This window comes from Lathamus discolor, chromosome 3 (assembly GCF_037157495.1).
Source record: "Lathamus discolor isolate bLatDis1 chromosome 3, bLatDis1.hap1, whole genome shotgun sequence".
Classification (NCBI taxonomy): domain Eukaryota; kingdom Metazoa; phylum Chordata; class Aves; order Psittaciformes; family Psittacidae; genus Lathamus; species Lathamus discolor.
The window spans coordinates 65,350,388-65,372,203 of record NC_088886.1 but is presented as its reverse complement, the minus strand read 5'-3'; the positions used below and the strand labels follow the sequence as shown (position 1 = coordinate 65,372,203).

The window sequence follows — 21,816 nt, the reverse complement described above, 5'->3', positions numbered from 1 at the left end:
AGCTGAAAACCTTGTGACATCAAGCACTCTCTGGAGGTCGCTGCTATTTCCCAGCTGTAAAGCCCTAGGAACATCACTAGCGGCCCACAGTGGACTTTGGAACAGCTGAAAAGACAACTCTGTGGTGCCCCAGCAGCATCCTGCAGCAAGCTTCCCATTGAACACCATGGCAAGCCTCTGGCAGCTCAGTATTGGAGAGCACAAAGCACATCAGTCTTCATTTGTTCTGAGGATCCAACACCTGGAAGCAGAACATGAGCAAAAAGCAGGATGCAGAAGGAAAGAGGCCTCCTTCTGGTCATTGCTTCAAAGAACTCCCAACACTGAGGGATTACAGGGAATAAATCTCTCAGGTGTTCTGCAAAAAAACAGAGCAGGTTTGTATTGCACACAGGTGAGGGTAGTGAGCAGATCACACAGATGCAGAGCAAGAGATGCAGGAGAGAGATGGTCTTGTGGAAGAGGTGTTTTCTTTGCCTTTTTGATCTGATTTCCGGCGAGGCATAAGGTTGTTTAAGGAGATATATATTTGTATTTTGTAAAGCGAGCACATTACAAGTAGTGCTGCTGAAAGTTTTATGGGTATGTCGGAAAGCCACTTGCAAGCCACTTGAATTGAAATGGTTATCCCAAAGGAGACAGTGCAATCCCAAATTTGTCAGTGATTGCATCCCCTGCAAATAACACCCAACCACCCTATTTTGGAGGTTGGAAACAGGATAAAGAAATCTAACGATAAAATGTACAACATACATTTTACAAACTCTTATATTTTACGTACATAGGAGCACCTCTGCTTGGGACACAGGCTGAGAGAGCTGGGCTTGTGCAGCCTGGAGGAGAAGGCTCTGGGGAGACCTTAGAGATGTTGAGCAGCTGGAGGATGATGGATATGTTATAGACATGAGCAAGAGGATAGAGATGAAACAAACAATCAGCTCAACATCCTCCAACAGGCTTTACCTTCTCTCTGTGTGATGGACTCAAGCCAGACCCCAGGGCCTATCAATCACCCTGGCCTTCAGGTAGCCAGTCTCGCACCCCTCTGCTGGGTTTTTTCCTTGCTCTCCTCCATCCAACAGCCAGGACTGACCCCAGGCTCGGACCTCTCTGACTTTGCAATCCCTTCCAAGCTCCATCAGTCTGGATCTTCTCCCTGCCTGCCCCAGCTCTGACTCACAAGGCAGCCCCGCACCCGCTGGGCTGAGGCTGGACCCCAACTGCGGCCGGCACCGGGCTGAGCGTCGTCTCACTGCCTCCCACACAGATCCGGGACCCAGCAGCGGGCTGCAATTAGCTCATTGTTGGGGAGCCGCCAACCTGACCACAGAGGGAATGGAAAGGAAAGGGAGAGAAAGAAAAAGGAGGAGTAGAGACATACAAAAAGGAAGGAAAAAGGAGAAAAGGAGAAAAGGACAAAGAATAAAAGGAAAAAATATATTTATATAAACAACAAATAAAAGAAGAAAAAACCAAAGAAATAAGAATTAGGAAAAAGAAACAGAGAAGAAAGAAGAAAAAGGGAAAAAAGAAAAATAGAAAAGAAAAAAGAATAAAGAAAAAAGGAAAATGGAAAAAATTGAAAGAATAATAAAAGAAAAAAGGAAAAAGGGAAAAAAAGGAAACCCAGAAGTACATGCTCAGACCAGGAGGGATGCAAGTAAACAACTCACTGCCTGGAGAAGCAAGTGTTTTTAAAGACTCTGCTTGACCAGTCTCCTCTCTGAGCTGGTTAAGACACAAGGACTATTCGCAGCCATAAATCCCCATGTGAGACTTGGAGGAGGTCCCTTGCTGATGTTATTGTTGCTGCCTCTTGCTCTAAGGGCCAGGTTGGTGGGGAAAAAAGGAGATTTTGGTCAACATCCCCAACAACATTAATGTTGTTGCAATTACCATCATTTACCTGTGAGGGCTCCCGTACAGCTGCATCATAAAGACAGGGTCCCCCAGGACAGCCTGCAGGCACCTTATCCCAGTCCATTCAGTGAAAAACACCATTACCTTTTCCAGAAAAACTGCACAGATTCTGCAGAAATGGGCTTCAGCTGCAGACGATCAACACAAGCGATGCGGAGCTGCTGCAGCAAGTCCAGAGCAGGCCAGGAATTAGACAGCTTCAGCACCTCTCCTACGGAGCCAGGCTGAGAGAGCTGAGCTTGTTCAACCTGGAGAAGAGAAGGCTCCTTAAGGGGAGACATTAGAGCAGCTCCAGGGCATGTAAAACCAGTAAATTAGCACAGGAATGGAGATTAATTAGACTACAACTAAATTGACATAACAACCAGAAAGAGCAGCTCTGATGCTGTGCACATGGTCCCACATCAGGCTCCATGGATGGAGTGCTTCCTTCCTCGGGACCATACACGGCATGAATATATATATTTATATTTATATATATTTTTATATATTTATATATAAATATATATATAAAAGAGAAACCCAGGACTTGTCTGCAGCCTGAGCTGCATTCATAGACGAGAGCCAGACCTTTCACCAGCTCAATGGGAATAAGGAGCAAGGGAGATGCCAAGGGCTGCATTAACATCTCCTAAACCTCTCGCAGCCCGGAGCAGGATGAAGTGCAAGGGAAGGCACATCCCTCAGGCTCTGGCTGTGGTGAAGGGTGTGTGAGCCAGCCACGGTTTTACACATCAAGCGTCAAGGTCCATCAGAATGAAACCAGCCTGTGAGCTTAAACCAGTTTGTTTCTTTATCCAACAAGCAGGAGAAAAGCACCTCCTCCATAGACCATGGTGCTACATCAGACATGGATGGGATATAAATTGATATTGAAAAGACAGAGAGAAAAACTCACCCAACTCTTACTGACACTGTCCTACACCCAGTGTAGATCACAGCTCTTTATTTCTTGCCTAATTTTAACAGCCTTGCTCGGAATCAGAAGGCAGAAACAGTTTAATGGTTCAAGTCCCAGTGAGTGCAGCACCTCTGGGGACTGAGATCTGCCCAACCCCAGGCACATGCCCTGCTCTGGAGTCAGAAACCCTGCAGGATTCAGGTCCCACGCAGAGATAGGAGTGCCACCTACTGACACTGGAGAATGTACAGCATCACCTATGCATTAATCCATCACGGGTCTCCAAGGCAGAGCCAGCCACTGTTCCAGCCAGCACTTGCCTTCAAGGAACACTGCCGGATGATGCTGGTCCTCATTCTCCTTGCAGGAAAGGACAACACTGGCTGAGGTTGGAGGGGAACCACCATGCTGCAAGCATCTCTTGGCAATGCACTCAGGTGTTGGTAAAGCATTTTCAGGGCCTTTTATTTGTAGTTTGTGGCTGTTGATGATTTTTTATATATAATATATATATATACCTATGTTGAGGCATTGAGTGACTCTCTGGAGAGGCTCAAGGGCTCACAAGGCAGTGTTGAAACCCCACTCACATCTTCCCATAGAGCAGGGAGAGCAAAGCCTTGGTGGGGTGGGAGCAAGAGGAGGAGCTCTGTTTAAAATGGAAAGTATTGTATGGCTCCCTCCTGTAAGGCCACGTCCTGCTGGAGGCTCATGATGCAGATGCTGACTGTGGCCTTACAGCTTTTACAGCATGACTTTGTGGAGGGAAAGGGCAGCAGTAAGGCCCCAGCCTCTTTTGACCCCAATAATGATCTGGTCCTTGCAGGGCTCTTGACATCTGAGGAAGCTTTTGACTGCCCAAGTGCTGGGAAAGGGATTATGGCTCAGGAAGGAGGAAACCTCCCTGCAACTCAGGTATGGCCAGTGCAGCACCAGGGGGATTCGGACCCCCATAAATCATGAGCAGCAAGAGGCTCCCCTGTCCAGCACCCCAAAAACACACAAGAGATGTGCCTTTTCCAGGGCAGGCTCAAAGTTTTATTCTTTGAAAAGAAAAAAGCATCCTTGGTTGCACTTTGAGCGAGTTGGATGGCTGGCATTTATTCTATCCAGGAAGATGATTCCTTGGTTACAGGCTGCTTTCAGGAAGCTATTTGCAAAAATTACATATGGTTGTTTTTTGTCTCCCAGTTTGCTCATCCCATCCCCACCATTAACTGAGCTCTAAATGACCTCTGATACAATCTCACACTGGAAGTCCACTGCAGCCCTACCGACGTGGCTAATCCTCAGGAAATGGTATAAATAAGCTAAGAACCCATCCAGCATCTGAGCCCTTGGCTTTGCCATTTTCCAGAAACTCAGGGGTTGCTCCCAGCTGATCCAAGGCAGAATTTACAGTCTTTTCCTCCAATTAGTGTCTTTTTCCCTTACTTCATTGACAGAGCTTTCTGCAGAAAGCTTCACTGCAGCGTGCAGCTTCTCATGTTTTACAGGGATGGCCAAACACCTTCTTGAAACAGTGACTGACTGCTGAAGCTGGACTTCAGGAGACTCACTGCTTTCTAGTAATACCTTAATCAGCAATACCTTCCTATGGTGAACACTTGAAACTTCACCTTAACATTGCCCCTTTTGAATTCCTGGCCCTTTGCCGTATGAAAAGGCAGATCATGTGCTGGTCCAAACCCCTCCTGTGTCTCCCAGCAGCACGGGCTGACTCCGGTGCCCTCACAAACTCTGGTTCTTGGCTGCTGTTTCACAGAAGATCCATCCAGGCAACACTGTGAAGCAAATAAAAGCCAGGCGTGAGTGCCCGACGTTCCTGGCAGGAGCTCGGAGCGGGAAGCTGGCAGGTACCCATGTGCTGCTGGGCTGAGATGGAATGAAACAGCCCTGTCCCAGTTCTGAACTGATTCAAGGCTGGAAAAACTTAAATCCCACCTCCTCCCCCTCATTCCATAGAGAAGAAAACGTTTTTTTTCTATTAAATGGCTTAGAAGAAAAAGAATGAGTGAAAGCCTCAATGCTGCTCACAGGGGCAGGAAAACCCAAACCCTGAGGTGAGGGCAGCAGTGCCCAGATGGCTCACAGGAAGGTGTCTGAGTTCCTTCCCCACCATGGCTGCACGTAAGGAGTGGGTAAGTCCCAGCACCCAGTGCACAGAGATCAAAGAACAGTTTGTGTTGGTATAGTTCATCCAGTTCCAACCCATGCCATGGGCAAGGACACCTTCCACTAGAGCAGGGTGCTCCAAGCCCCTGTGTCCAACCTGGCCTTGAACACTGCCAGGGATGGGGCAGCCACAGCTTCTCTGGGCACCCTGTGCCAGCGCCTCAGCCCCCTCACAGGGAAGAGCTTCTGCCTAAGAGCTCATCTCAGTCTCCCCTCTGGCAGGTTAAAGCCATTCCACTTGGCCTGGCCCTACATCCCTTGTCCGAAGCCCCTCTCCAGCACCCTTGTAGCCCCTTTTTAGGCACTGGAAGCTGCTCTAAGGTTGTATATGGGGTGTATCACCCAGGCAAGGCTGCAAGTTGACTGAGTTAGGACAGTTATGCTCACTTTCTGCATTTTTAAAACAGTTCAGACTTGCACAAAGACATCCTTTCTGGAGGATCCATCCCGCTGCTGGGGTCAGTAAATGCACATCCCAGGCCACTGCCAAGAGCCTTTTTGCAAGTGCGCACAGGGAGAGATCAGCCTCTTCACCGCTGCAGCATGGGAACTTGACTGCAGCTGACTCCAGTATCCCGCAAAGAAGGAGAAGAAAGCAGAGAGCTTGCATGTGGGCAAACAGTAATGAAATGACCAGAGTAGATCAATCCATACTGCTTGGAGCAGCCGGGTTCCTACAGCTCACACTGGAGTCAGAGAGACATGGCTGCTTTGGGACAGAGAGCTGCGGAATGCTGGGGGGACTTCTGAGGCACGGCTTGGGAACTGCCGCCATGGGGCCAAATCCCACCCCACAGACAGAACTCCCCACCAATACAAAACATCCTGTTTTCATACCGCTGCAAAACTGGGTTTGCATTCTCTGCTTTCTAGGATAGACTTAAGCTTGCTAAGCCCAGCTCTTGTGTTAACAGGTGCGTTACAGAGCAGCACAACGTTGCTGCGAAGTTCTTTAAAACTGATTAGTGTCCTCCTCCTCCTCAGAGCCATGTGGGTGCTGCTCAGTTCCACGTTCACTGGGCACCTACTAAGCCAGGGCTGACCAGTTTCACTGACATACAGGTGTCAGGTTTTGACCCCAAATCCTGTGAGAGAGCTGAAGCCTCTCTCCTGACTCCTCTTTTACCATCCCACTTTCCTATCTGTCCAGCAGCTGACCCTTCCTCTTCACTTACACAAACAGCAGCAGTGACAAAACCAAGAGCCTCATATTATTTTCGCAGGTGGGTTTGTGCACTGGGTTTAGGGTGTTCCAGTATTGCAATTCCCCATTTCTCTCCAAGGACAGAAAAAGAAACCACATACAGTGAGTGAAATTATACCAGGGCCAAAACCAGCCTCGTTAACAGAAGCACAAAGAACAAACCAGCTTCAATGACAGCTTTGAGAAATGCCTTTGCTGATTACTGTAAGGAGAGGGACTACTGCCAGTACCTCCAGCAGGCACCACAGCTCCTGAAGAGAGTGGGTTTAAGTGCTGTGTTTTTATCGTGTCCTGGTCAGCTACCTCTGGAGTCACTGTGTAATGCAGAAGTGAGGAACCTGCTTGTAATCTCCAGGATTTCACTGTCAATATCAGCCTTTTCTTAATGTCCAGGCTGCTGCTGAAGCCTCTCAAGCCTGCACTGTGCAGGACACCAGCCGGGAGCTCCTGGACCAGCAGTTCCTGTTAGACCCAGCTCACAATTTGCTGCCCAAGAGACTCTGAGATAACACCCAGCTGACCTGGGGAGCTCAGGAGTAACAGACATCTCCCCAAACCCACGTGGCCTCGCTACACCAGTCCTTAAAACACCACCCATCTGCACCTCCTGGGGCTTCCACCCTCCAGCCAGGGCTGCTGGATCAGGGCAGAGGTCTCTGGGCCAGGAGAAAAGCTACTAACACCCTTTGCATCTGCCCTTTGCTCTTGCTGCTGCTTCTGGTCAGTGCTGGAAAGACCTGGATGGGTTTTGGCTACTGAAGACAAACAGCTTTTGCCTGAATTTTGCCCAGGGTTGCTCATTTTCATGTGCAAAACCCTCCCCTATTTCAGATGTGATTCCTCAGCATTTTCTTCAGCCCCTGACCCTCTCACACAATTGTACTGGCACTGAAGCCAGAAAAGTTTAGTCATGGCCTAATTCCCTCCCATGCCAAGGAGGACAGAAATTAAAACAACCCGTCGATGAACTGGATTCCAGACCAGAGCTAATGAGCTAGAGAGGTATTTAGCCCAGGCAAGAGAGCATGAGCCACAGGGCCACCTTTCAGTTAAGTGAAAGGAACCTCTGATTCCAAAAGCCTTAAGCTCCCAGGCCAATGAGGAAATAGGGAAAATCCACAAGGTGAGGACTTTGAAAAGATGTTTGTGTTATTGAGTATTTTCTAAGCACACAAGAGCTGCACTTCCATCTGCAGCTGAGCCCTTCCAAAAACCCCAGTCAAACCTCAGGGAAATCCTGATGGTACCTTAAAAGTTGTGGGTTTTAAAGAAACAATTGGTGTCCTCTTAGTTTCAGTTATTCCTATGGCTTTAAGGGTTTCATACTGAAGCTGACTTGTGAATCCTTTTCCCAGGAGGACTGGAGATTCCCCCAAGCTGGTACTTCAGGCTAGACCTCAGACCTGGGAGCAGTGTGCTAAAAGTGGGCAGCGCTCAATCCTAGTGACTGCTACAGCTCTCACTTCAGTTTCCCTATTTCTTTAAGAAGAAAACAAAGCAAAATAAGAAACCATTCTCTGTTTCCCTTGGTTTTGAAGCAAAAATTCCTAGTGTGACTCTGACACCATCTGAACCAGTCTTGGCTGCCATGAGTGCTCAGAGGGTGCCGAAATGGTCTGCCATAGAGCAACGGAAGCCGCAATTCAGGCCTCCCAACACTAAATCTCACTCCTCCACCCTCAGGTTCCATGCCGAGCTTGGCCAGGTCATTGACTGGAAAACAGAGCTGCAAATGTCAATTGCATGAACCAGGGCAAGACTTTGCCCCTTTTTTCTACTGAAGAACACTGAGTTTTATATAATGTGTGTGTATGTATCTACTCCTAGAGACACCGAAAGTGTTCATCCATAGACTAACTTCAGTAATCAGGCTCAGAGGTTGCATGGAGGACTCCACTGATGGTGTTTTCTGGAACAAATATCCCTGTCCCTGATCCCTGATCTTAAAGCAAGTGAACAATAACTTCTTAAAAGGTCTTGGAGCTCTCCACTGACCCACATGGAGGATTAGGTTCTATGAGAGGAAAGCAGGGCGTGATACAAAGTGGGCTGCAGCAGGGCTGAGAGCTCCAGTGACACACATACCAAATGCCAAGTTGAGCTAGACTGCAGGGGCAACCAGCCAAAGTCCACACAATGCACCAAGAAGAGATGAGTTTTGCCAAAGGATGCAGAAAGCCGAGACAAGAGGTCCCTGACACTGTCAAGGAGCTTTGGGAAAGAAAATGTGTGGGAGAGAGAAAATTCTGGAGAGATGAGGGGCTGGCAAAACCGTAATGGGGGAATTGGTGTGGAGGGAAGTTCTCTATAAAGGAAGAGGTCATACGGCTGAATTATGGGGAACTTCATATGGTAGGACAAGCAATTCAAGCCTTGTTGAATCTGAAGTCCTTAAATGGATAAGAATGCTCAGATACATTTTAAGCAACATAGGGAAATGCCATCCACAAGCTCTGGCAATGCAGGCACTGCATGACTGACAGGTAACTGTGGGCAAGACACTGCCAGCTTCAAGGACACCTGGAAAGAAATAGTGTCCAGAGCTACTGCTAAGCAAGTTGCTATGTGGCTAAATACCTAATCTGTAAATACATCCATGACACGATCCTGCTACAGCTATCAGAGGAAAAAACCAAGGGGTTAAAATGGTGATAGCAGAACATGACCAGCACCTCAGGTTTTGGGTAGGTTGGGTTGCCCAAAGCAGAGCTAAAAATAATGAGAGTAGTTAAAACTACAAAGAAGACCTGCAATCTTGGGATCCCCAGTGGAAAGGGAAAAGTTTCTCTGGCCACTGCATCATTCCCGGGGTAAGGAGTCCAAAATCATATTTGGGTTTCCTCCACTGTCACCTATCATTTATTTTCACTACATTGCACAGAGTGTGCAATGTGAAGAACAGTCTTGTGCAGTTAAACTGTGCAAATAAACTTCAAGTATAGGATTTTACAAGCTTCCATTTTAATTTGTTGTGCTAATGACACACCCGAAACACTTAAGCCCTAGGGAATAGCAGAGTCACATGAGCAGTAATAGAGTAATTGTGGAGGTCGGATCTGAAGAAACAGCAGTTCTTTTCAAAAAAGATACCCTATTTAGGTTGAAGTTGATCTATTGGAAATTACAGTTAAACTAAGGGAACCTTATATGGTGCAAAGTCTCCCCTCCTTGTCAGATCTGTGGCAGATAGTGGTAATGTGCTTCCCTCGAGCACCATGAGGGCCAGCAGTGGCACGGGGCATGCTGCAGTCACTGCTATCTGCTTGCTGATCCTGCCCCTGAGAGCAGTCCTCAGCCAGGAACAACATATGGGGATATTCCCATTTTAGGAAATGAGTTGTTATTGCACTGCTTCTGGCCAACATTGATTTATGCAATTTGATACTGACGAGGGACAGAGCCCTTACACAACACTCTCCACAGTATGTTCAGTTCTCAGCAGATCTCCCCATCTCCTTTGCTCCCAGTGATGGTTGCTTAGACCTCTTATAAAGAGAAAGGCAGATGCAAGGATTGATTTCAGAGCAATCTTCTTTATAGTTAGAGTGAACAGTTATTGTGAAGGTGTGAAATACTGCTTTGAACAATTCACTAGCTGCTAAGTGATATGGCTTTGATCTGAGCTGCTAACTTGTTGTCTAAGCTAGCAATCAGAAGACATAGCCTACAGAAGAATGGCCCCTCAAAAAGGACACAAAACCCCCACCCATCCCACTGAAGGCTGAGGTACAGTAAATAACACAACAGTAGGGATATGTTTGAATGACAGCCACAGCAGCTCCTCACTCAAAGATATATGACCTAGGTAAACCATATGCATGAACCAGCACAGGTCAGCTCACCCCCTTGCATCATTGCTTCATCAGGGAGACAGTAAGACAACTGTTGCCAGATACTCAGTTCATTGCACTTCTGCTTTGCTTTGCAGTGATGCCACCACAGGGCTGGGCGGAATGTGCCACCTTGCATTGCCCCCAGCCAGCTTCCCTGATCAAGGGTGCTGCAGCACTTTTTTGCTGCATGGTGACCATCCCACACAGTTTCATCAGAGGCTTAAGGAACAGGGGACTGTGACAAGGGTTTCTGCTTGCAGATATGACTCATGCTAACATCTGGGTCCAGCTAACATCAGATGAATAAACCTACCCCATGGGGCTACATGTCTGACAGAGTCTTCCTACCACAGTGGGTGAATTGCCAGCTGTGGCTGCACCAACACCATTGGTGCTTGGCCACCCACCAGCATGGGCCTCCAAAGGACGTACCTCTGTCACGTAGGGTAGTGACAGGACACTATGAGACCATCCGAGAAGACTATCTTCTTCCTCTCAGAAGTGTTGCATCACCAGCAGTGCTCCAGTAGAGGATGTGGTGTCCAAGTCACTGGGACTATGAAGCATCTGAAGACTTGTCTATCACTTTATGCACTGACGCTCCATAATGAGCTCCAAAGAGCTCCTGTTCAGCATCAGGCCTATAAGGAGGGAAGAATAAAAGACTGCAACCTTAGGGATCAGGGCTGCTTTGGGGCAGGACATACACACTTTACCCCAAGCACACTGGAGGCAGCCACTTTGATCTCTCCTTGAATGCATAAATGTGCAGAGCAGAAATATCTGGTGTTCAGCTGGGACAACACAGAGCACAGCTGGGACCCCAGAGGAATCCGAGGCGTTCTGAACTTCTCCCGTGTTGTTCCTGCTTTTTTGCTCTCCTCCCTTGTCTTTTTTTTTTTTCCTAAAAAGTGTTCCTTTTCCCAGGGAGAGATATCAAGTTCATGATTCAGTTGTGGTGGGGGCTGTGCTGCAAGTAAATAGGATGTGGATGTGCAGTTACAGAAGTATGAAAACCTATGGGAAAAGTATCTGTAAAAATTCGCCTCCTCTCACTCATCATTGTAGAGAATTGATCTTCAAACCCAAACTCTGCTTTCAGATACCCACATTAAATAACTTTTGCAAGCAGCATTCATATGTGCCCAGATAATTGTGCCTGGCTTAAAACACTCCATTTTACAGGTTTTACTCTATGTTTATAAAGCACTAAAGCATGAGCTCAGCACCTGGGCTGGCTCCTACCAACCAGCGAAGGAGGCTCACTTTATCCCACCTTGGCATGAAGAGACCCATAAGAGGTGAATATATTTGCACTTCTGGGGCTTCTCACAGATATAATAATGTTTTTGCAGTGTAACTGAAGACTTTTAAGTCTGGAGTTTCACAAACCATGGGAGCCTCCCCCAGCATGGAATTAGGGATGGCCAGTGTCCCTGGATACTCATTTCCCATGGATACACCGCAGTAATGACTGTTTTCTTTCCATCCTCACCCACTAGGATGAGAAGCCTAAAAAGAGCCTGGGCAAGCTCCTAATGCTCTTTACTTCCCTGTGCATTGTGCTAGTCTGACCTGAGGCCATGGGTCAGTATTGTTGAACACTCATCTAACACACTACCTAGTGACTTACCAAGTGCACCAAACTCCTTTGAAAAGAGAGATTAAGATCATACAACATCCTGCAAAGATCCTAGAAGCTAAACGTCCGTCTAAGGTAGGCATGCAGGATTCTGTAGCTGATGGGAAGAGAAAGCAGCAGCCACTCAGGGTGAGTCAGTCTATCCAAAGGTAGGTGGGAAGGACGTACATTGAGTGAGTTCCCTTGGGAAGGCAAACCTCACTTCGCAATTTTTACATTTTATCCCAACAAAACGGTTATTTCCAAATGACATTTGCCCTTTTGTGCAACATGTACAATGTCTTTTGGAGCCTTCTGGAAGAAAAGGCCTCTATCTACACAGGCCATGAGTCATTTGGAGGAAAGGGAAGCCATAGGCACCCGTGGACACAGACATCCACGCGGCAACTGGGGAAGGGCTGGGAATGGTAACCAGTCAGGTCCACAGCCAAACTAGGGCAAGATTCTTGCTCAGTGAGTCTGATGACCATGTTCCATCAGCGGAGGGGGGAATTCTACAGGAACATCACCAGGATGGCAGCTGTGGAAGTTGCTAGCAAAAGGCACAGAGCCAAAGAAATGAAGGAGTCCCCACAGAGTATATTCCACATACTAGCTTCCCATCAGCAAGTATTCACTGGGCATTCAACAGGCTGGGGCCAGCTCAGGTTTTCCAATGTGCTCCTTTTTATCCCTGAAGAATACCACAGGCTTCTCTCAACTCAGTCTCCCTTGGAAGAAATTAGAAGTTCAGGTTACATAGAAATAGTGAGCTGAGGTTTCAGGGTGCACAGAAGCTTGCGCACAATGTGTGTTGTGCCAGCCTGACAGCCCATGCTGTTGACACAGTGCCCATGCCAGGGTATTTCTATTAGATACAAGACCTTGAGAGAAAGCCAGCTTTGCCAGACCTGCTTTATTCTCCTGAAGTTCTCCCATCTCTGGATAGCCTTGCTGGGGGCCTGAAAAACCTGCACATGGCCTCAGCAAGGTCACTTGTGAACACTGGGAGTAGGCAGGAAGTAGCAGGGAGCAGTGAACATTACAGGAGTGCTCTGGGTTTGTGGCTACATAAACATCTTTGCCAGGAGGTGATCACATCTCTCCATCGCTCCGGTGGTCCCCACACTGACAAGCAGCCCAAGGGTATTGAATGACAAGAGGTGGAGAAACAAACCACAGCGCTGGGGGGGGGGGGGGGGGGGCACTGAAATTAAATTTTCAGCCACAGACATCTTCCTTACCTCTGTTTTTTCCTGTTCTGAAGAAAACAAGGGTGTAACAGCATCAGTAAACAGCATCCCACAAAGGGCTGCATCAAGAGGGAGCAGGACAGGTCATTGCTGGGTACACGTTTCATTGTGTGCAGCTCTCCTCATCAGCTAAGGCAGATGTGCATCTTGGTGGCACTGATATGAAACTGGGACAGAGATGCAGCTGGTGAAACATTCGCACAAGAGGGGAAGCCAGCCCAGTGGGTCAAGTACTGCCTACTACCAAGTATACAGGACAGACATACAGGCAGGCAGCAGCTCCTCCAGAGAAGAGCCCCATGTGCATGACTCACACAAAATGTCTGGGGCATAAGTTTCCTGCAGGACATGTGGTATTTTGCATGCTGATGTTATCTCAGTTCTGTGAAGGGCAGGGTGAAAAGTTAGCAAAAAAGCACTGGGCCATGTGCAAAAGGAAGTGGTATCATGGGGTTCTCTCTGGGGAAAAAAAAACAAACCAAGCCAAACACAACAACAAAACTGACAACAAAACCTGGAGTTTAGAACTAGAGGTTCTTTAGGTAAGGACAGCTCTGGCCATGTGCTGTGCTGTAAAACCTTGCATATCACCAGTGCCTCTTCCTCAGGTTGAATTCCCCAGACTCCATTCAGAAGTGATGTAGGAACCTAAGAAACAAGAGAAAAGGTCTCGGACTTGCTGACTGACTGACACCCATCTCCAGGGCCATGTAAGGTATCTGTAGGCTCTTCCAAAAGGTTGCCAGCTGAAGCTCTTTTCAGTTCACTGTATTTTCCTCCTGCCCAAATGAAAAAGCTTGTGTTACAAGAGCTGCCCAGTGTCAGTTTTCCTTACATGACAAATATGAACAATGACACTTCATCTCATGTTACAAATGATTCTGCTACTGACATGCTAAAATGCTGTCACAAGTCAACAGGACTCCAGAAGTTCAAACATACTGGTTTGGGGGTTATTTCTTTTGATGGAAAAGCATATAAAAACCCCAGGAGTTTTCCTTGGATACATTTGGGAGCTCTGGAAAGATGTAGATAAGTGTCTTTACACAATCCAGGAGCATGAAGTAGTTCTTTCCAGTTCAAAGAGCAATCTCCAAAGTAAAACTAGTCTTTTTGTCAGAACAAATTCTTCTTGGCTTTGGACAGGAGCTCCAAAGAGACTGAAAGAGCCCTTTACTCACGTCACTTGACCTCCTGTTTCTCCTGAGTTTTATTAACAGTACCCTGCTTCGATGGATTTGCTTTGAACGGCACATCAAAAGTGTTGTTAGTGGAGCAGTTACAACTGTATTTGGTTGTAACTGGAACCCTTTCTTGTTTCCTAGAAAGCTCACACAATGCAAAAAAAAACCCACCCCAAAACAACAAAAATCATAAAGAATGGAGCTGGCCTGGCCCAAACGTTTGATAGGTGAGACTTGAACAAAGCAGACCCCTGGCAAGCTGCACTCTATCATGCTATCATAGCAGGCTGTTTATGCTAAGCCTGGCTAACTGCAGCATGATGAAAGGCTGCAGTCTGGGCTGTATTCCTCATCTTGTAAACAAAATGAAAGGCAAAGCCTTTCCTAAGATCTTTGACTTTAGCATTTGCTGTAACACTTCTGAACAAAGACATCACAAAGCGCAAATGTCAGCCTGCAATGTCCCAAGACTCCTGCATTTCCATGGAAATCTGGAACTTAAACTGGGGAAGCCTGAGGCAGGTTTCCTTGAATAAAGGCTTACCTGTTCAAAAGGCAACTGGAACACTTTGAAGTCTGCAAACCCAAACCAACCAGGCTGCAGGGCAGTCTGTCTCCAGTCACCCTCTGGTATCTAAATCTGCCCTAAAGCACCAGCAGTGCAGCTACTGAGTAACGCTCCCTCTAACTACTTACATGGGACTGCAGGCACATCTGCAGGACAGGAGGGAGTTGCAGTCTCTGCTTCAAGCTTCTGCTTCGGCATACCACAGCCACTGCAACCCCTATATCCTTGTGCTGCAACCTGACCAGCCACTCCTCACCATTTCATACAGTTTCACCCCAATGGAGTAAAACTGTTTGCTGGCAGTGAGATCAGGCTGTCCCTTGGATGAACTGTAGCAGAGGCCATACACACTGTGCAAAGACACACTTATCTACTTGAGTAGGACCATAACAGTCTGTTGAAGCACTTTATTGCTCCCAAGTTTGGCTTTTAAGTTTGGAACAATCCTGGTAAGCCACTAACTGAGCAAATTCAAGAAGATGCAAGTAGTAACTATCACTCTTGGGATAACCTTCAGAAAATGAGAGTTTTGGTTGGGATGAAGCTGTTGAGACAACAATTCCATAAAGTATCACACTGATGGATTTCCTTTGGTGCTACAGCTGAAGATATCACAGACTTCAAGAGGGGGGGAAAACTTCATTTTCCTCAAGGACACAGCAAAGCTTTAAACAGCAGGACAGAGGAGACTGCTTTACAAGGAGCTTTACAAGGTCTCTCACTAAAGAAGGTTGGGATCTGGAGAAACCATCAGCAAGACAGAACAGGGAAACAGAGGTTTCAGACCTGCTGGGGGTCCTGCTGCTGCGTGGGAGTCCTGGACCAGTGTTCACAGTTCCATCTCTCCCTGATTCCCTGCACAACCTTTGGAAAACAATTCCTCTCCCATTCCCAAATTCCTGAGATGTAAAATGAGAGGATTCACAACATCTCTCTTGGCTATTTCATGCAATGGGAAAGGGACTCTTTGAATCTGTCCGTATGATATCCAGCCTCGCTGTCAGTTAAAGCCCCTGGGTGCTATTGTAATTCAGGTATGTTCAGTAACTGATACAAAAGTGCTAATGTTAAATTAGGGCAGGTTTTTATTGTCACCAGACCACATGGATCATGAAACAAGTTTACAAAGGAGCTCTAGCACTACTGACATGAACCCATCTTCATCTCTGAAAACAGACTCACACGCAGGGGGGCTGGCAGGTGTCATTTTGTGTCTTTGAAAAACCCCAATATCTTTAAAAGCTCCTTGATAGAATAAACCAAATGAAATAAATATCACATTATGGAAATGTATCAGTGAATTGCTTAAAGAAACACCAGAAATATCAGTGCAGTTTGCTTTAATAATGCTGATTCTTTTTTCTGATAACACAAAACCTCTCCTTTTCATGATGTAGCGATAGTTTATTGCAGTAACAGTAAAGAACAGACTATTAACACACTATAAAAAGAGCACAGTATATAGCATACCGGAGCCATAGTCTAATAAGAGCTCCATCAAAAGCCAAAGTAGCTCATGGAAATGAAATGTTTTGATAGTGTCACAACAAAACCTGCACTGTCAAAGCTGGGGAAACCTAGGCCAGCCTAGGAAAACGAAGCTCCCTTTCTTGGCTGCAAATGAACCATTCAAGCATTTTTATCACAAGCTTCCCACTTGAGTCAGACTCATGATAACTGATTCAGGAGCACATCCTGGTCCTGCCTGTCCCAGAGAAGTCAATGCCTTCTTTGAGACAGATGTTGATGGCCAGTTGCAGAGCACTTCACAGGCCACCTCTGAGCACACACAGCTGCCTGGCCAGCAGTGAGTGATTTGTGCACAAGCACCAGACAGCAACTCTAAGTGGCCTTGCCCCATGCAAGCACTTCATTAGGCTTCAGATGTGATTAGGTCCATGAGACCTCACATGCTCCTGGGTAGGGCCCTGCTTTCCATCTGGGGGTAAGCTCTTCCTAACCACTGAAACACTCCTCAAAGGGACAGTGTGAGTATTCCAAAACAGTCATTCCAATGGCTTTGGGTCAGATCTGCAGAAAGCAGATGAAATCCAAAGCAAACCCTTGAGCATTTGATGGAAAGATTCCCACTAGTTTCAGCATGCTCTCGGTTACATTTGTGGCTACAGCCCAAAACACCAAGTTCTCCAGGTAAGAGGTGAGTTCAAGTGACAGGAAAAGGCCTCAGAGATCCTTGGCTGTCCATGGAGGCAATCCTATCTCCTATCTGAGCAAGGAGCTGGAACACACCCTGCATGGCACACCAAGAAAGAGGTACTGGAGACAACTATGTTGTTTTATCCTTTGTCATGCAAATACAGATCATCTCCCCAAGTGCTCACCAGCTTGAAACAGCTGTGCAGCTTCCTAAGGCAGAACCGCTGGAAGCCACTCCACTGTGGGATTCCATAAAATACTACACCCTGCTCTGTTCTCTTGCATATGTGTGTATATTGTTTGTTTGCCCTACACACTGTATGCTGCAGAAGTATGTTCATTTCCTGGCAATCCTGAAGCCATGAATGACCTCAGAGCACAACAGATGCTCTCGCCCTGCTTTTGAAAAAGCAGAGATTTAAAAATGAGCAGAGTTTGCAACATGTGTTTGGAGTCCCATGACCAGCTCTCATGCTAGCGAGAGCCCAGCAGTCCAGAGGGACCCGAAGCTCAAGCTGTGTGCTGAGACACAGCCTTCAGGGACCTCTCCCTCTGAATAGAAATGGCCTCACGGTTTATGCACATCAGCATATTCAGACATATGCTGGAGAAGCTGCTGGCTTCCTCTCCAGCTCAGACAATGCATTTACGTGAAGTTCAGGGTTACTTTGCACTTTGATTGGTGCACAAACGTACTGTGCTTTCACACTTGAACAATTTAGAGGCAAATCCTCTCTTCTTGACCCTTGCTGTGACAGGAAACCTAAAGGGGGAGAAATGGCAGATCCTGTGCACAGAGAGGGAGCTCAAGTGTCTCATTAAAAGGAATATCACAGAAGCAGCTACAACCAGGACTAGACATGCTAGGGGAGATACACAAACAAAAGAAGGAAAAGCCTCTGCTTAGGAGAGCTTATAATGCAAACAGCTAAAGAGGAAAGTCCTATCCCATTTAACTGCTGGAGAACTGAGGCAGATAGGGGTTTAAAAGGCAGGCTTAAGGTCACGTGAAAAATCCTCTGGCAGAGCCATGACCTGAACTCACTGTCCTGAAAGAACCCCAGCATCCCAGCCCAGCCCTTCTCGCTGCCTCTGCCTGCAAAATCCGTGTTGGATCTGTCCTGCTGAGGGTGCCAGCAATGCTGGGGAAACATCTTCTTGCTAGAGAAGAAAACAGAGGGTGGGGTGGGATGAGACTGACTCTGAGGGGACTGGGGATTATCATCACTGTTGTGGTGCTGCACTTTTGTATGGGCTTTCTCCCTTCTCAGCTTTGCAGATGGAGGAGAAACTGCAGCAATCGCCATCAAAAGCTTCCCCTGGCTCTTTGACTGATGCCCTGACTCTGACCCCTCTTAGAAGCAGAGATGGGAAAGAGGAGCAGCAGGGCCAAACAGCTTCCTTAGCTGCAGCCTGACAGCAGGCAGGGGCTGAGAACCTCTCTTTGTACAGCTGATAGAGGACCTGGCTGATGAGGATGCAGCATCCTCAGTCATAATTTCTGGAGCAGATGTGCACCCTTTCACCTCATTAGAACTTCTTAGAGAGCCAGCTCATGTGAGAAGGCACGTAAACGCAGCTAGGGGAGCCTTTGGCACCCACATCTGACCAATCCTCCTGTTTCTGTCAGGATTTCAAATTTGCAACAGTGCCTTTATTTCTATTCCTCATTTCTTTTGTAAGCAGTAAGTTTCCTGGGGGCACCAGGCCACACCTTTGACCTTGCTCACATAAAAACAGGGGTGATGAGTGCTATCACTGAGCAAGTAACTCCAGGAATTTCACAACAAAGCCAGTGCCTATTCCCCCAGACACAGCCCTGCAATACAGCAATGTTGCTTGTAAGGATTGCTATTAATATTTTAAGGCCTCACCACAGAGCTCTTACCTCAGGGATGTCACATGTATTCAATCATCTCCCAGTAGCCACCCCCAGTTCTCCCAACAGCTGCCCAGAGAGGAAAATACCCACAGCCGTGAGTCAAACACCAATAACCGTTAAACCATCCCAAAGGCTATTTTCCTCCGTCATTAGGGGCTTTTTTCCCAAGGCTGCTGATTGCCTCTGATTCTTCCCACTGACCTACAAGGCAACCAGGCAGGGACTGCATCCCCATTAACTGCTGGGAAGTGAACATCTTGGGGCAGGGTGGCCTAGACTAGCTCCTCTGAAGATGTGCCCTTTTAAATCAGTTCCTCTCACACCACCCTTTCTGCCTCTGCTCTTGCCAATGGTCTGTGCATGGAGTCTGTTACCGACATCCCAAAACCTGCTTGCTTGTTCAGGTAGACCTGCATCTGTTTCATTGCTAGAAGCCTGAGCCCATCCCTCCTGAACACAGCTGAGCTGGTGGGAAGGAAGCTTGCTCAGGCATGGCCACCACATCTGCTGCTGACCCCATCAAATGCAGCATCAAATATCACCATTAAATACAGCACCATTGACTCAATCTGCTCACTCACCTCTGTTACTCCAGGGAGCAGCCTCTGTCTTTGGTGCAGCATCAGGTGTGTCCCAGCAGCCCCTCCTAGGGTCACCTCTGTTCCTGTAAAACCAGCTCCTTTCTTCAAGGCAAGGATTTCCTGACAGGGAGGAAATGAGCAAAGAGGTGAAATTCTGGCTCTGGTTGACTCCATCCCTCCTGCCTGCAGTCAGGGACAAGCTGCCCTGCAGTGGGGTCTTTGCTCACCACATGCCATAGGGATAATTCCTGCTCTACCTCTCTTCCCCCGCTCTTGGATCACACTGTACAAGATAACCCTCCACCATGGGATTAAACTCCCCTGAGTTCAAAAGAACCTTGGAGCAGGTTTTTTGGTGGTAGTTTGGGGTTTTTTTTTGACTGGTGTTTTGTGTTGGTATTTTTTGGTGGGTTTTTGTTTGTTGGTTCTTTGTTTCCAACAGCAATAGCCCTCTCACAGCCTTTCCCTGGTGATGCTTATTCCAGCATGGGCCACTTGGAAAGCTGACCTAGGGTCGATGAGCAAATAAGATAAAAGTGAGGAGCTGCATCCAAGTGGCAGGTCCTGTGGAGCACCAGGATCCTGCATGAGGAGCTGTGGGGAGGTCAGCTCTTGATTAGAGGGGAGCCTGCCTTTGGAAATGACATTAAAGACCATCCTCAGGAGAGGTGATTGCAGCTCCTGGCTCTGACACGGGCCTCCTGCCTGACTTGGCCAGCTCCATCTTTCAACTTCTCCAATGTCAGCGCTACTTTTTTCTCTGTCTCGTCCGTACGTATCACAAGGTTTTTGGAGGAAGGGTAGGGTCAGGCATGTCCTTCCAGGGCTTTGCTGAGCCATGGCTGTGATTGCCCAGATCTGCTGGGTATGATCTTGATGTCTGCCTTGCTGGCAAAGTGTAAATGCCCCTTTTGCCCAAAGCAGATTCTGGCTCTGCTTAGCTGTTTTTTTTAAGTCAATTAGTTACTACAGACTTGTCTCAGCTATTAGCACATCATTAATCAACAAATCACAAAAGCAGCAGGGTTTTGCTATTTCAAGCCCCACTCCAAAAAGACTCTTCTAATTGTTGATGACTACTACTTTGCCTATATCCTTGTGATGTGCTTTCTTGCTGCTTTTTGATGCAGTTTTCTCCCACTCACCTCACACAAAAGCTCTTTGTCAGAAAATATATTTTTATTTATTAGAAAGGAATTTATGAGGGAAGTTTGGTGGGTTTTTTTCAGGTCTAGAATAGGTTTCCTAGTTAGACAGAAGGAACACAGCCAAGAAAATGCAGTGCAAACCTGGGGAGCAGCAGACTATATTTTGCTCTATGCATTTAATTAGAGCAGCACTTTAAAGAAGCCTTCCAGACCCCACAAAGTGTTGCACTGACTAGGGTGTTGGCTCTTATGAGTTTCATTCTCTGTTCCCATTCTCATTTGGGAGAAAAAAACAAGCTCTTTCCAGGAATATTTCTGAGATGGCTATTATTATCACAATACAGAAGAAGCGTTCTGCAGGGAAAACACCATTTGGTGTTGATTAGCCTTGATTATAACAGTGCAATCAAGGTACTGTTCCACTGCTTTGAGCCAAAGGGCACACCCACTCTGCAGAGCAGCTATTAGCATCCCTTCAATGGGAGAAGATGGCCATCATGCTTGGATTGGGGCAGCCAAAGGAATTAAAGCAGCTATGAGGAGTTTAGCTCCATCTCCTTATTTTCTCTGCTCTGATTTCAAAGAGCTAGCCTGGTCCAGAGCAGCCACAGTGAAAGGAGTGTAAGGTGTATTTGGGAGGCCTGTTTCATAGCCAGTGTTCCTTGCCTGCCTGCTGCACCTCCCCTTCATGTTACGATTCAAGCAGGGTGCCTGGAGTCTTCCTTCAGTTTCTCGACCCAAGCTGCAGGAAAGACAGACAACAGTCTTGTTGATAACTGTGACTAAGAAATTCTTGCATCTTTCTCTTTGCAAAGAGACATTTGGCTCATCCATTTTCAAGCTTTTTAAGTTTTTCATGTTTCTCCTCCACTTTAACATTAAATCTCTTATGGTTAATCTCATCTGTGACCTAAAAGACAAGGAATTACATTCATTCTTTCTGCATTTCTTACCCTGCTCTGAGACAGAAGGCAGAGCTTTAGGAGCTGGTATTTCCCCCTCCCACAACCCTCAAGCCCTGAAGATTGCAAAAAGTGTTTGCTACAGGATTCCATACACTCAGCCCACAAGAGGTGCTCAGTCTCTTACTCTATGCACATGATTCTCTCCAGGTTTGCACACTGTGACTGACTCCCAAGAACAGTGAAGCCAAGAACTGCATCTCAGCAGCTGATAGACAATAAGTTCCCATCAGCTTTCCAGCACACATCCCTAGAGAGTGATTCAGGGCTTGAAAACTGGTGCCAAAAGCCAATGGCTCAAGACGACAGGAAAGAGAACAGTTTCTATTTAACAAAGAGAATACTCCTGAGACAGGCTGGGGTGAGGAGGAGGAGGGAAAGGCCTTTCCAAGACTTTACTGTGGAAAAGGAAGAACCCTCAGTGTTA

General features: G+C 47.1%; 2 long non-coding RNA genes across 2 annotated transcripts; both read right to left on the bottom strand.

Annotated features, from left to right (window-relative positions):
• Window positions 1-215: 215 nt before the first annotated feature.
• LOC136011031 (uncharacterized) lies at window positions 216-10,632 on the bottom strand. The gene is made up of 3 exons (XR_010611155.1): window positions 10,466-10,632; window positions 2,005-2,168; window positions 216-241 (listed from the first exon to the last, which is right to left on the bottom strand). It is a non-coding gene; the product is annotated as an uncharacterized LOC136011031 (long non-coding RNA).
• A 2,275-nt stretch (window positions 10,633-12,907) lies between these two features.
• LOC136011030 (uncharacterized) lies at window positions 12,908-19,477 on the bottom strand. Its single transcript, XR_010611154.1, has 3 exons — window positions 19,280-19,477; window positions 13,222-13,686; window positions 12,908-13,074 (listed from the first exon to the last, which is right to left on the bottom strand). It is a non-coding gene; the product is annotated as an uncharacterized LOC136011030 (long non-coding RNA).
• Between the last annotated feature and the right edge of the window lie 2,339 nt (window positions 19,478-21,816).